Here is an 11339-nt window from a genome sequence, read left to right on the forward strand (position 1 = left end):
GATTGATTGCAAGATGATGAACTACAAGCTTTGGATCAAGCCCTGGCATGTCCTGATATGACCATGCAAATTGGCCAATGTTCTCTCTTAAGACCTCAAAGAGGAGATCAACTTGGTCTTGTGATAGGGATGCAGCAATATGAACAAGCCTAGGGATCTCTGAAGAACCGATGTTGACTTCCCTAGTATCCTCAATTAGAATAGAAGATATCTCTGGTCAATTATCTTGAGGAGGTAATGCTAAATCCTCATGTTCTACTTGTGGCTCTGGATGCTCTTGCTAAAGGGGTTCTCTTTGCTGCCTTAGCTAGTCTCAAATTCACCTTAGTTCCAGTTTTGGGTGTATTGGAACTAGGTTGGGGATTTTCTCCAAAATACCCCTTGGGATCTAGCTTGTAGATATAGGCAGAATCTAGCTTTGTTTTCTTGTGAGGTGTTTTAGCTCTCATGAATCTCAGCAGCGCTTTCTCTGATGTGAACTCATCAATGTGTATGATGCTTGGTTGGTCCCAATCTATGAGTTGTGGATGGGCGAGTGGTAGGTCAATGAGGTGGATGGATAGTTCTTGGAGAACAGAGTCTCCGAGGGAGATTTGGTCTAGGATATCATCGTAGGCTCTCTTTTAAACTTTCTTAGGAATGTCTTCAATTTTGACAAGGTCATAGTGAATGTTCAAAAAAGCATGACCGTCCGTATTGGTGGCCTCAGTTGTGGGTATGAAAAAGCCAAGACCTGACTTTGATTCCCACTTGTGTGCATTGATGGGGCACTGCATGCCTCTTTCTTCTGGTCCTAGACCACCACCTTGATAGTTCCATTTGTCAGTGATGATCTTATGTTCTTGGGGATACTTCTGGCTGAAATGATCAAGGTGTGCATGATTCCTTTGAGGTGCATCCTTATGTAACCAATTGTTGATATCTGGAGTGAGCTCATCATGAAGAGGGATTTTCGAGGATACAAAGGTTGTTGGGCCAAACTATTTGTATCGAGGAGGTGGAATCTCCTTAGCTTTGTGATATATTGGTCATCCATGGGCATGTGGATCAAGTGGGAGTGCTCCGACAACAAATGCATTCGATAGACTATACTCTCCACAACCCTTGTTATTGATCTTCACGGTAGACAAGGTAGAGGCAAGGATGGTTTCTGGGTCATTACAAGTGTGGGATGAGCTGCCGATGGATGTGCCGATATCAATTCCAGGGCAATGGTTTGTATATGAAGCTTCAATTGCATTACAGTAAGCAAAGGGTTATGGATTGGCATGGATGGTTACCTCAGTGCCTTGATGTGGAAATCTAACGCACTGATGGTAAGTGGATGGAACGAATTTCATGGCATGAATCCATGGGCGACCGAGGAGGATGTTGAATGGTAGGTTTAGATCAATAACATGGCAGAGTGTTTCTTGGATGACTGGCCCAACCTTGATTGGCAGAAAAATAGTTCCTTCTGTGGTTCTTTCCAAGTTGTTATAAGCTTTGATAGTGATAACCTCAGTGATGATATTTGCCTCAGTATACCCAGCTTGTTTTATGAATTTTAGGGTGCAAATATTCAAGGCTGATCCATTATCTATCATTACTCTTTTCACAGCAAAATTGGATACCATGATGGCTATGCAAAGCGGAAGGGTGTGATCTGGCTCGACCACAGGTATGTCGGTGGGTTTGAACGATAGGGCACATGAGGATGAAAGGTGTCTAACAAGATTACAAAAATTAGTAGAATTGATATCAGAAGGGACATGGGATTCTATGAGAGCACTGTCAAGGATGTTCTTGTACACAAGACTAGTGTGAAGAAGGTCTAAAATGGAGATTTGGGCTGGCATGTTCTCAAGGTGTTCCAAGATATTGTACTGGCTTTTTGATGGAACTGATGGTGCTGGTGAAATGGGTGGGCTTGCGATGTTAAATCGGGCTCTTCGAGTGGTGACTGCACACTCATTGTTTGGTCCTTGGATATTGATAACATTAAGAGAAGGCTCTTGTTGGAAATGAGAATGGAGTAACTGAGAGGGGGAGGGGGTGAATCAGTTACCACAAAAACATTTCACAGTATCTTAGATGTCTAAAAGCTTGATCTTAGTTACAAATTCCTAAAACTTGATAATGCGGAAAATAATTATTATTATTAAGAATTGATAACCAAAAACAATTCAGTAATCATGAACACTAAAGACACCAGATTTAACATGGAAACCCAATATGGAAAAAACCACCAATGTAACTAGTTACTGTTTTTCACTCTTCTGAAGTGAGCCCTGTTAGGAGCCAACCCTGTTAAAGGTTACAAAACACACTGTTAGGTGTGACCCTGTTAGAGGATTTAATCACCCTGTTAGGAGTGGCCTTGCTAGAGGTCTTTAGAACAATTCAACTGAACTGTCACCTTGTTAGAGGATTTATAGAATGGCTGTTAAACCAACTTTGTTAAGAGATTTTGAGTTCACTGTTACAATGGTTAGAAAGCAACAATGAAGTGATCTGATACAATATGCAACTTATCTTTGCTAATTACAGATCTCTGTTATTCTTGACCGAATCCTTATTGATCAAATACAAATTTTCAGCTCCTTCAATGCATCTAATCCTTCATCAGACTTTTCTCAACATTCGCCTTTTCATTTCACACTATAATGCACCTTCATAACTTTTTCACACTTCTTTTTTGATTTACAACTTGAGTGACCATATATACCTTTCAGATTATCTTAGTCAGCTCAAATCACTGACCAATAATCAAATAAATACAATAGTCGGCTAGAAATAATTAAAATTACAAACTAACAAATCCCTTTACTGGCCGACCCTACTTGGTTAATACTGTTCAGAAAATAATTCTTGTGTTAACCGACTGAGCTCGGTTAATAGAGCGAACTCCGTGACAACCCTTCAATCACCAGGAGAACTCGGTAAGTACTGAGTTTCCATAGATGACTAAGTGAGCTCGGCAAAAACTGTCTTTGCCAAATTCCTTTTGTTGACAGAGTGATCTCGGTTAACACTGTCTGCCTCATTTTCTTTGATAACCGAGTGAGCTCAGTTAACACTTGTCTGCCTTATTTTCTTTGATGACCGAGTAAGCTCGGTTAACACTTATCTGCCTTATTTTCTTTGATGACCGAGTAAGCTCAGTTAATACTGACTGCTTCATTTTCTTCGATGACTGAGTGAGCTCGGCTGACACTATCTGCCTCATTTTCTTCGATGACCGAGTGAGCTCGGTTGACACTGTAGCTGAGCTCGGTTAGCTGAGACTAATAACTGATATGACATTTGTGTGACATTAAGGACAACATTATCCAACAATCTCCCTCTTTGGCATTGATGGCAACACAACATGTCATAACAGAATGAAATTTTGAAATAAGTCCAATAAGATAATAGACTTCTCCCTATTTTAATAGTCTCCCTCTGTTAAGGAACTTCATAGAAAATATTTCAAATTTCACAAATTTTAGAAGGATATGACAATAGATCTCTCCCTCTTTGACAACACATGCCAAAGATGACAGAAGTAAAGTGAATTGCAATGTACCTTTAGTACTGATTCATATGTAATGATTTCTAATTAAACTGCATCAACAGATAGATCTTCAATCTTATATGCATTGATGCATCACTAAAACTTATTTTAGTGAACTTCAGATAGGGGAATGACCCCTAACTTACCTCTAAGATACAAAAATGCATCTTTAGATAAGGGCTTTATGAATATATCGGCAATTTGTTCCTTTGTGTGAACATATTCCAATCTGATCTCCTTATCTTGCACCAATTCTCAGACAAAATGATATTTGATTGCAATATGCTTGGTCTTGGAATGCATCACTGGATTCTTGGATATGTTGATTGCACTAGTATTTTCACAGAACATAACAACTGGTTCTTTGATTTCCATCTTCATTCTTTGTAATAATTGCTTAAACCAAACAATGTTGGAACAATTTACTGCTGCAGCAACATACTCTGCCTCTGTTGTAGATTGGGATGTACAATTTTGCTTTTTGCTTGTCCAAGAAACCAATCTCTTTCCAAGAAAGAATGCTCCTCCACTTGTGCTTTTTCTGTCATCAAGATTCCCTACCCAATCAGCATCAGTAAAAAAATTCAAATCCAAATTACCTCCAAATTTGTACCATAGTCCATAATCTTTAGTTCCTTTCAAACATCTCATTATTCTCTTGATTGCCATTAGGTGAGTTTCTCTTGGTTTTTCTGAAAATCTTGCAACAATACCAACTACAAGAGCAATATCTGGCCTGGTATGAACTACATACTGCAACTTTCCAATCATAGATCTATACAATGTTTGATCTACTTCTTTGGATTCATCATCTTTGGTAAGTTTCAATCCAGTACACATAGGAGTTCCAACAGGTTTACAGTTCTCCATACCAAAAATTTTCAATATCTCCTTGATGTATTTTGATTGAGTAATAAGATGCCATTCTTATTTTGTTGAATTTGAATACCAACAAAGAATTTTATTTCACCAAACATAGACATTTCAAATTCCTTGTTCATTTGTTCTGAAAATTCTTTGCAAAGATCATCATTCCCTGTGAAAATAGTATCATCTACAAATATTTCTGCCAAGACAATCTTATTATCTGGTCCTTCCTTTATATACAAGCTACTATTATCATTAGTTCTTTGAAAACCAATCTGAATAAGATAATTATGCAATCTTTCATACCATACTCTAGGGGCTTGTTTCAGACCATACAGTGCCTTGTGTAATTTGCAGACCATGTTCCTTTTATCTGGATCAACAAAACCTTTAGGTTGTTCAATGTACACCTCTTCATCCAGTATTCCATTGAGGAATGCTGACTTGACATCCATCTGATAAACTTTGAATCCTTTGTGAGCAGCATATGCAAGTAAGGTTCTAACTCCTTCCAATCTTGCAATAGGAGCAAAAGTTTCTCCATGATCTATGCCTTCTTCTTGAGAGTATCCTTTGCATACCAATCTAACTTTGTTTCTAGATACCTTACCATCTTCAGTCAACTTGTTTCTGAATAACCACTTGGTTCCAATTATATTCTTATCTTTAGGCCTAGGTACAAGAGTCCATGTCTTGTTCTTCTCTATCTGTTCTATTTCCTCATTCATTGCCTCAATCCAAATATCATTTGCCAATGCATCTTTAATACTTCTAGGTTCAAAATCAGCAAGTAAACAAGTATTTTTCAACTTACTTCTTGTCAGGGTTCTTTCAAATTTGTCTCCAATGATCTGATCTGGTGTATGATGTCTTCTAACATATTTAGCTAATATAGGTTCTTTACCTCTTGAATGAGTTTCATTGATATCTGCTTGTGCTTCAATTTCATGTTCTGGCTATTCTGGCTTGGTTGTTTCAAACTTGGTAGATACTTTCTCAGTAGTGTCTGAATGTTGTTGTGGCTCGGTTTGAACTATTTACAACTTGGTTACTAAGGACTCAGGAGTTGAGGATTCTTGAGTGAATGGTATACTTGGTATAGTATCTGGTTCAATGTAAACAAATCTCTTGTAGTCTTCAGGTATCTTTTTGCTTTCTTCTTCTGATTTGTCTGCAAACTCATCAACTTTCACATGTGCACTTTCTATGACTTTTTGAGTGGATAGATTTAAACATCTATATGCTTTGCTTTTGCAAGAATATCCCAAAAATATTCCTTCATCACCTTTTACATCAAATTTTCCTTTTCTAGATTCTTTCAAAATATAACATTTGCTTCCAAATACTTTCAGATAACTTACATTGGGTTTGTAGCCATACCATAATTCATAGGGAGTCTTGAATAAGTCCTTCTTCAACTGTACTCAATTTAAGGTATGAACTACAGTTCTGATGGCTTCCTTCCAATATTTGATAGCAATGTTTTTTTCTATCATCAGGGTTCTTGCACAATCCATAATGGATCTGTTTCTTCTTTCAGCTATTCCATTTTGTTCTGGAGTTCCTGGTGCTGAAACATGTCTTTTAATACCTCTTTCAATGCAAAAGTTATTGAATTCATGTGAAATGAATTCACGACTTCTATTTGACCTTAAACATTTCAGCCTTTTCCCTGTTTCTTTTTCTACTCTTGCCAAATACCATTTGAATTTCTCAAATGCTTCTGATTTATTCCTTAGATACATGACAATCATCATTCTTGAATAGTCATCAACAAAAGGAATGAAAAACTTTTCTCTAGTATAGCTTTCTATTCCAATGGGTCCACATAAATCAGTATGCACAATTTCTAATATATCTTCAGACTGATAGTTTTAACCTTTAAAACTAGTCTTTCCCATTTTACCAATTTGACAATTCTTGCATAGACCAGCCTCAGGTTTCTTAATGTTAGGAATGCCTCTTACTTTCTTGAATTTGCTTATTTTTACGAAATTATCAAAATTGACATGACGCAACCTTTTATGCCATAACCAACTCTCTGCAATTTGAGCAATAAAACATGAGCATTTACCAAGTTCTAGATAGAACAAGTTACCTTTAGTTTGGGTGCCAGATCCTATCAGTTTTCCTTGCTCATACAACAGTCTTTCCTTTCCATGCATGAATTCCACCTTGAATCCAGTATTTAGTAACTGTGCAACACTTAGCAAATTATGTTTGAGACCTTCAACCCAATAGGCATTATTACATATAAGTTCTTTGGATAGATAGATTCTTCCTCTTCCTTTTATGAAACGAGGTTCATTATTACCAAACCTTACACTACCACCATCATAGTCTTCAAACTGATCAAACTTAATTTTATCACCAGTCATATGATGTGAGAAACCGCTGTCTATAATCCATGTATCATTCTTACTTACATGAGAGATAAGATCCATTTTATCTTCATCATCACTGTCAAAGTCATCTTTAACAGCAATATAAACAATTTCATCCTCACTATTATCATAATCCTTAGAATTTTCAGCCATGAAACATGATTTCTTACCTTTGTTCTTGAATGATTTAAAGTCTTTCTTGCCATTCCATTTGTGATCTTTTTTTTCATCATTGTTTTGCTTGTTTCGGCACCTTGCTACAATATGACCGATTTCATCACAAGAAAAACAAATTAGAGGAACTTTACCTTTGTATTTTCCTCTGCCTCTAGAATATTTCCTTGCTAGTAGAGCTTCAATCACTTTGAGATCACTGTCTAAACTTTGGCTTGATTCATTTTCACTTTTCTGACTATGATTCTATCTTCTTTTTGTTTTTCTCTTTGAGTGAGAGCTTGGCTTGAATTGCTAATTCAATGTTTTTGGAGGCTGGAACATAGTTGTCAAAGTTATCTAGTTCAAATGCAGTTAGTCTTCTGACTATGGCCTCAAGATTTATCTTATGATTTTCTTCACACCTTCTTTCCTGAATTGCAGAGACTCTGATTGCATAAATGGGAAGCAAGGTAGTGAGAACTTTGCTTACAACTATTTCTCCTTTGATGTCACCTCCAACTACCCTGATTGCACTTACACATGCTTTAACTCTTTCAACATACTTTGCAATGTTTTCATCCTCTCTCATCCTCATTTGATCAAATTTTCCTTTTAGACTTTCTTCTTTTGCTCTTCTCATATTATCATCTCCTCCATAGATCTCTTTTAGCTTGTTCCACATGTCAAAGGCAATTTTGCAGTCCTTAATGTCATCAAATTATTCATAGCTGAGAGCAGATGCTATGTCTATCATCATATTTTGGTGAGTCTTCTTTTTAGCAATATCATTAACTGACAATGTGCCAGAAGGTTCTTCATATTCTTCTTCAAGGTATTTCAGTCTAGTATCACCAACAGTAGTCAAATGAAGTTTCATCAATCCTTGCCATGCTGAGAAGTTATCTCTGTTAAGTTTTGGAATTTCTCTTTTGTAAGACATCTTGATCTTTGGCTTAGAACCTTGAAATCTTTTCCTGCAAGCACCAAAAGCTCTGATACCAATTGTTGGAAATGAGAATGGAGTAACTGAGAGGGGGAGGGGGTGAATCAGTTACCACAAAAACATTTCACGGTCCCTTAGATGTCTAAAAGCTTGATCTTAGTTACAAATTACTGAAACTTGATAATGCAGCAAATTATTATTATTATTAAGAACTGATAACCAAAAATAATTCAGCAATCATGAATACTAGAGACACCAGATTTAACGTGGAAACCCAATATGGGAAAAACCACCAATGTAACTAGTTACTATTTTTCACTCTTCTGAAGTGAGCCCTGTTAGGAGCCAACCCTGTTAAAGGTTACAAAACACATTATTAGGTGTGACCCTGTTAGAGGATTTAATCACCTTGTTAGGAGTGGCCTTGCTAGAGATCTTTAGAACAATTCAACTAAACTATCACCTTGTTAGAGGATTTATAGAATCGCTGTTAAACCAACTCTGTTAAGAGATTTTGAGTTCACTGTTACAATGGTTAGAAAGAAACAATAAAGTGATCTGATACAATATGCAACTTATCTTTGTTGATTACAGATCTCTATTATTCTTGATCGAATCCTTACTGATCAAATACAACTTTTTAGCTCCTTCAACGCATCTGATCCTTCATCAGACTTTTCTCAACATTTGCCTTTTCATTTCACACTATAATGCACCTTCATAACTTTTTCACACTTCTTTTTTGATTTACAACTTGAGTGACCATATATACCTTTCAGATTATCTTAGTCGGCTCAAATCACTGACCAATAATCAAACAAATACAATAGTCGGCTAGAAATAATTAAAATTACAAACTAACAAATCCCTTTACTGGCCGACCCTGCTCGGTTAATACTGTTCAGAAAATAATTCTTCTGTTAACCGACTGAGCTCGGTTAATAGAGCGAACTCTGTGACAACCCTTCAATCGCCGGGAGAACTCGATAAGTACTGAGTTTCCATAGATGACCAAGTGAGCTCGGCAGAAACTGTCTTTGCCAAATTCCTTTTGTTGACCGAGTGATCTCGGTTAACACTGTCTACCTCATTTTCTTTGATAACCGAGTGAGCTCGATTAACACTAGTCTGCCTTATTTTTTTTGATGACCGAGTAAGCTCGGTTAACACTTGTCTACCTTATTTTCTTTGATGACCGAGTAAGCTCGGTTAATACTAACTGCTTCATTTTGTTTGATGACCAAGTGAGCTCGGTTGACACTATCTGCCTCATTTTCTTCGATGACCGAGTGAGCTCGGTTGAAACTATAGCTGAGCTCGGTTAGCTGAGACTAATAATTGATATGACATTTGTGTGACATTAAGGAAAACATTATCCAACAACTCTTTCTTGGATATACAACCTATAAGGCTACCATAGTCGATATAGGATGAAGTGTGGTCATTGTTCTTCCCATGTTGTTGGTTTGGCTAACGGTTGTTGGTGTTGTTGTTGTTGGTTTGGATAGGTTCTTTTCCAAGATTTTGATTGTTGTGAGGAGGAAAAGCATTTTGATAGATCTGTAAGCCTACATTGGGAGAGGTTTGGGCACCAACAGTGATTTCCTTCCGATCAATGAGGTCCTGCACATAGTCTTTCAGTTTCATGCATCTGAGGGTAGTGTGACCTTTTACCCTATGAAATTTGCAGTACTCATTGTCTTTGTACCATGCAGCTTTGGATTGGCTTGGGTCAATTTGCTGGGTAGGAGGAAATTTGATAAGGTTTTCCTTGACTAATTTCTCAAAACTAACATCCAATGGCTCACCAAGGGGTGTATAGTTTCTAGGTGTAGGTTGGAATCTAGGCTTTTGTCCTGTAGCTACATTGATGGCATTAGCTTGATTGCTAGACCCTTGAAATTTTGGTCTTGGATTGTGGTTTTGATAGCTGTGGTTATTCTGCTGTTGGTAGTTGATAGCTTGCTAATTGTTTGGTTGATAGGGTGGGTTGGACTGGTTGTGAGAAGGACCAACAATAGTCACATGTTTGGTGTCAGTGACGCCATCTGTTGCAACATGCTTGTTTTTGTTCCAATACCTAGACTTTTCATTGGAATGTGATTGATTTTGGCTGGCTTCCTTGTAAATCTTCACGACACCATCTTTAATGAGTCCTTGCTCAAGGATCATTCCTTTCTCTTTGATATCTTTGTAGGTCTGCAAACAGTTCATGGTCATGTGGTGAGCCAAGCTAGGATGGGCATTATCAATAAACATTTTCACCAAATGGCACTCTGGCAAGGTGCAAGATATGTTGTTGGTAAGGGTTTTCCATCTTTGCAGATATTCAGGAAGGCTTTCTCCACCTTTTTTCTTGGTGTGGACAAGATCAACTACTGATAGCTCTGTTCCAACAAGATGGGCATATTGGGCTACAAATGCCTCAGATAATTTAGCAAAATTTTTAATTGTACCATAGGGGATTCTATAAAACCATTCAAGAGCTGGTCCGGCCAAGCTTTTGGGAAAGAGACGCAAGAGGAAGACATCAACATATGCAACTTCTTGGCAGTGCATGTAAAATTCTTTGATATGTGTGACAGGGTCTCCTTTTCCTCTAAATTTGTCAAATTTGGGTGTCTCAAAATGCTTGGGGAATGGTGTCATGGTAATGGCTTTGTCAAATGGGTAAGGGCACACATTCTCAAACTTGAAATTTTTTGGATCATTTCCCTCTTGGATGTTCTTCAAAGCTATTTTCATGGCTTCCCATTCTGAATTAATGGGTGATGCCTGGGGTGCCCCCAATGTAGGAGTGCCTTGAGGTAGGTATGCACTAGATGGGGCCACTGAATATGGATGGCTGTGAGGGATTTGCTGATAGGGATTGTACATTGTTTGTGTAGTTGCAAGGTGGATGACGGTTTGCTGAGGGGGAGGTGGTGCATAGTGCTGCATGTGCTGCGAGGCTTGTTGTTGATATGGGATTTGAGGTTGGGATTGAGGAACATAAGCTGGTTGTGGGATAAATGAATTGCTTTGTGGAGGTAAGGTATAAGATGGTTGTAAAGCTTGGGGAAAGGATCAGGGGGCTTGTGGGGTTTGACCAAGGTATGTGGGCTGCACCCCCATTTGGGATGGTACCTGCAAATAATTGGTGGTTAGCTGGATTGGTGGGTTACCTCCTAGAAGTGGCATTGAAAAGTAGTTGGTAATAGGAGGTAATGGATTAGTTGGTGGTGGAGGTGGTGGGAATTGAAAGCTAGGAAATGGAATTGATGGGGTTTGATAGCTTGGTGGCTAGATTCGGAAGCTTGGTAGAGTGGTGGTGAGAGATTGGGTCACTTGAGAGCTGGGCAAAACATTGGTAGTAGCTTGTGGGGTTTGATAGCTTTGTGGAGTGAGGGTAGTAGCTTGTGGATTTGTGGCTGATGGCACTAAGCTCCCAAGACCTAATGGAAATGATGGGATT

Source organism: Cupressus sempervirens, chromosome 2 (genome assembly GCF_028749045.1).
Source record: "Cupressus sempervirens isolate cs-2001-9-10 chromosome 2, ASM2874904v1, whole genome shotgun sequence".
Taxonomy (NCBI): domain Eukaryota; kingdom Viridiplantae; phylum Streptophyta; class Pinopsida; order Cupressales; family Cupressaceae; genus Cupressus; species Cupressus sempervirens.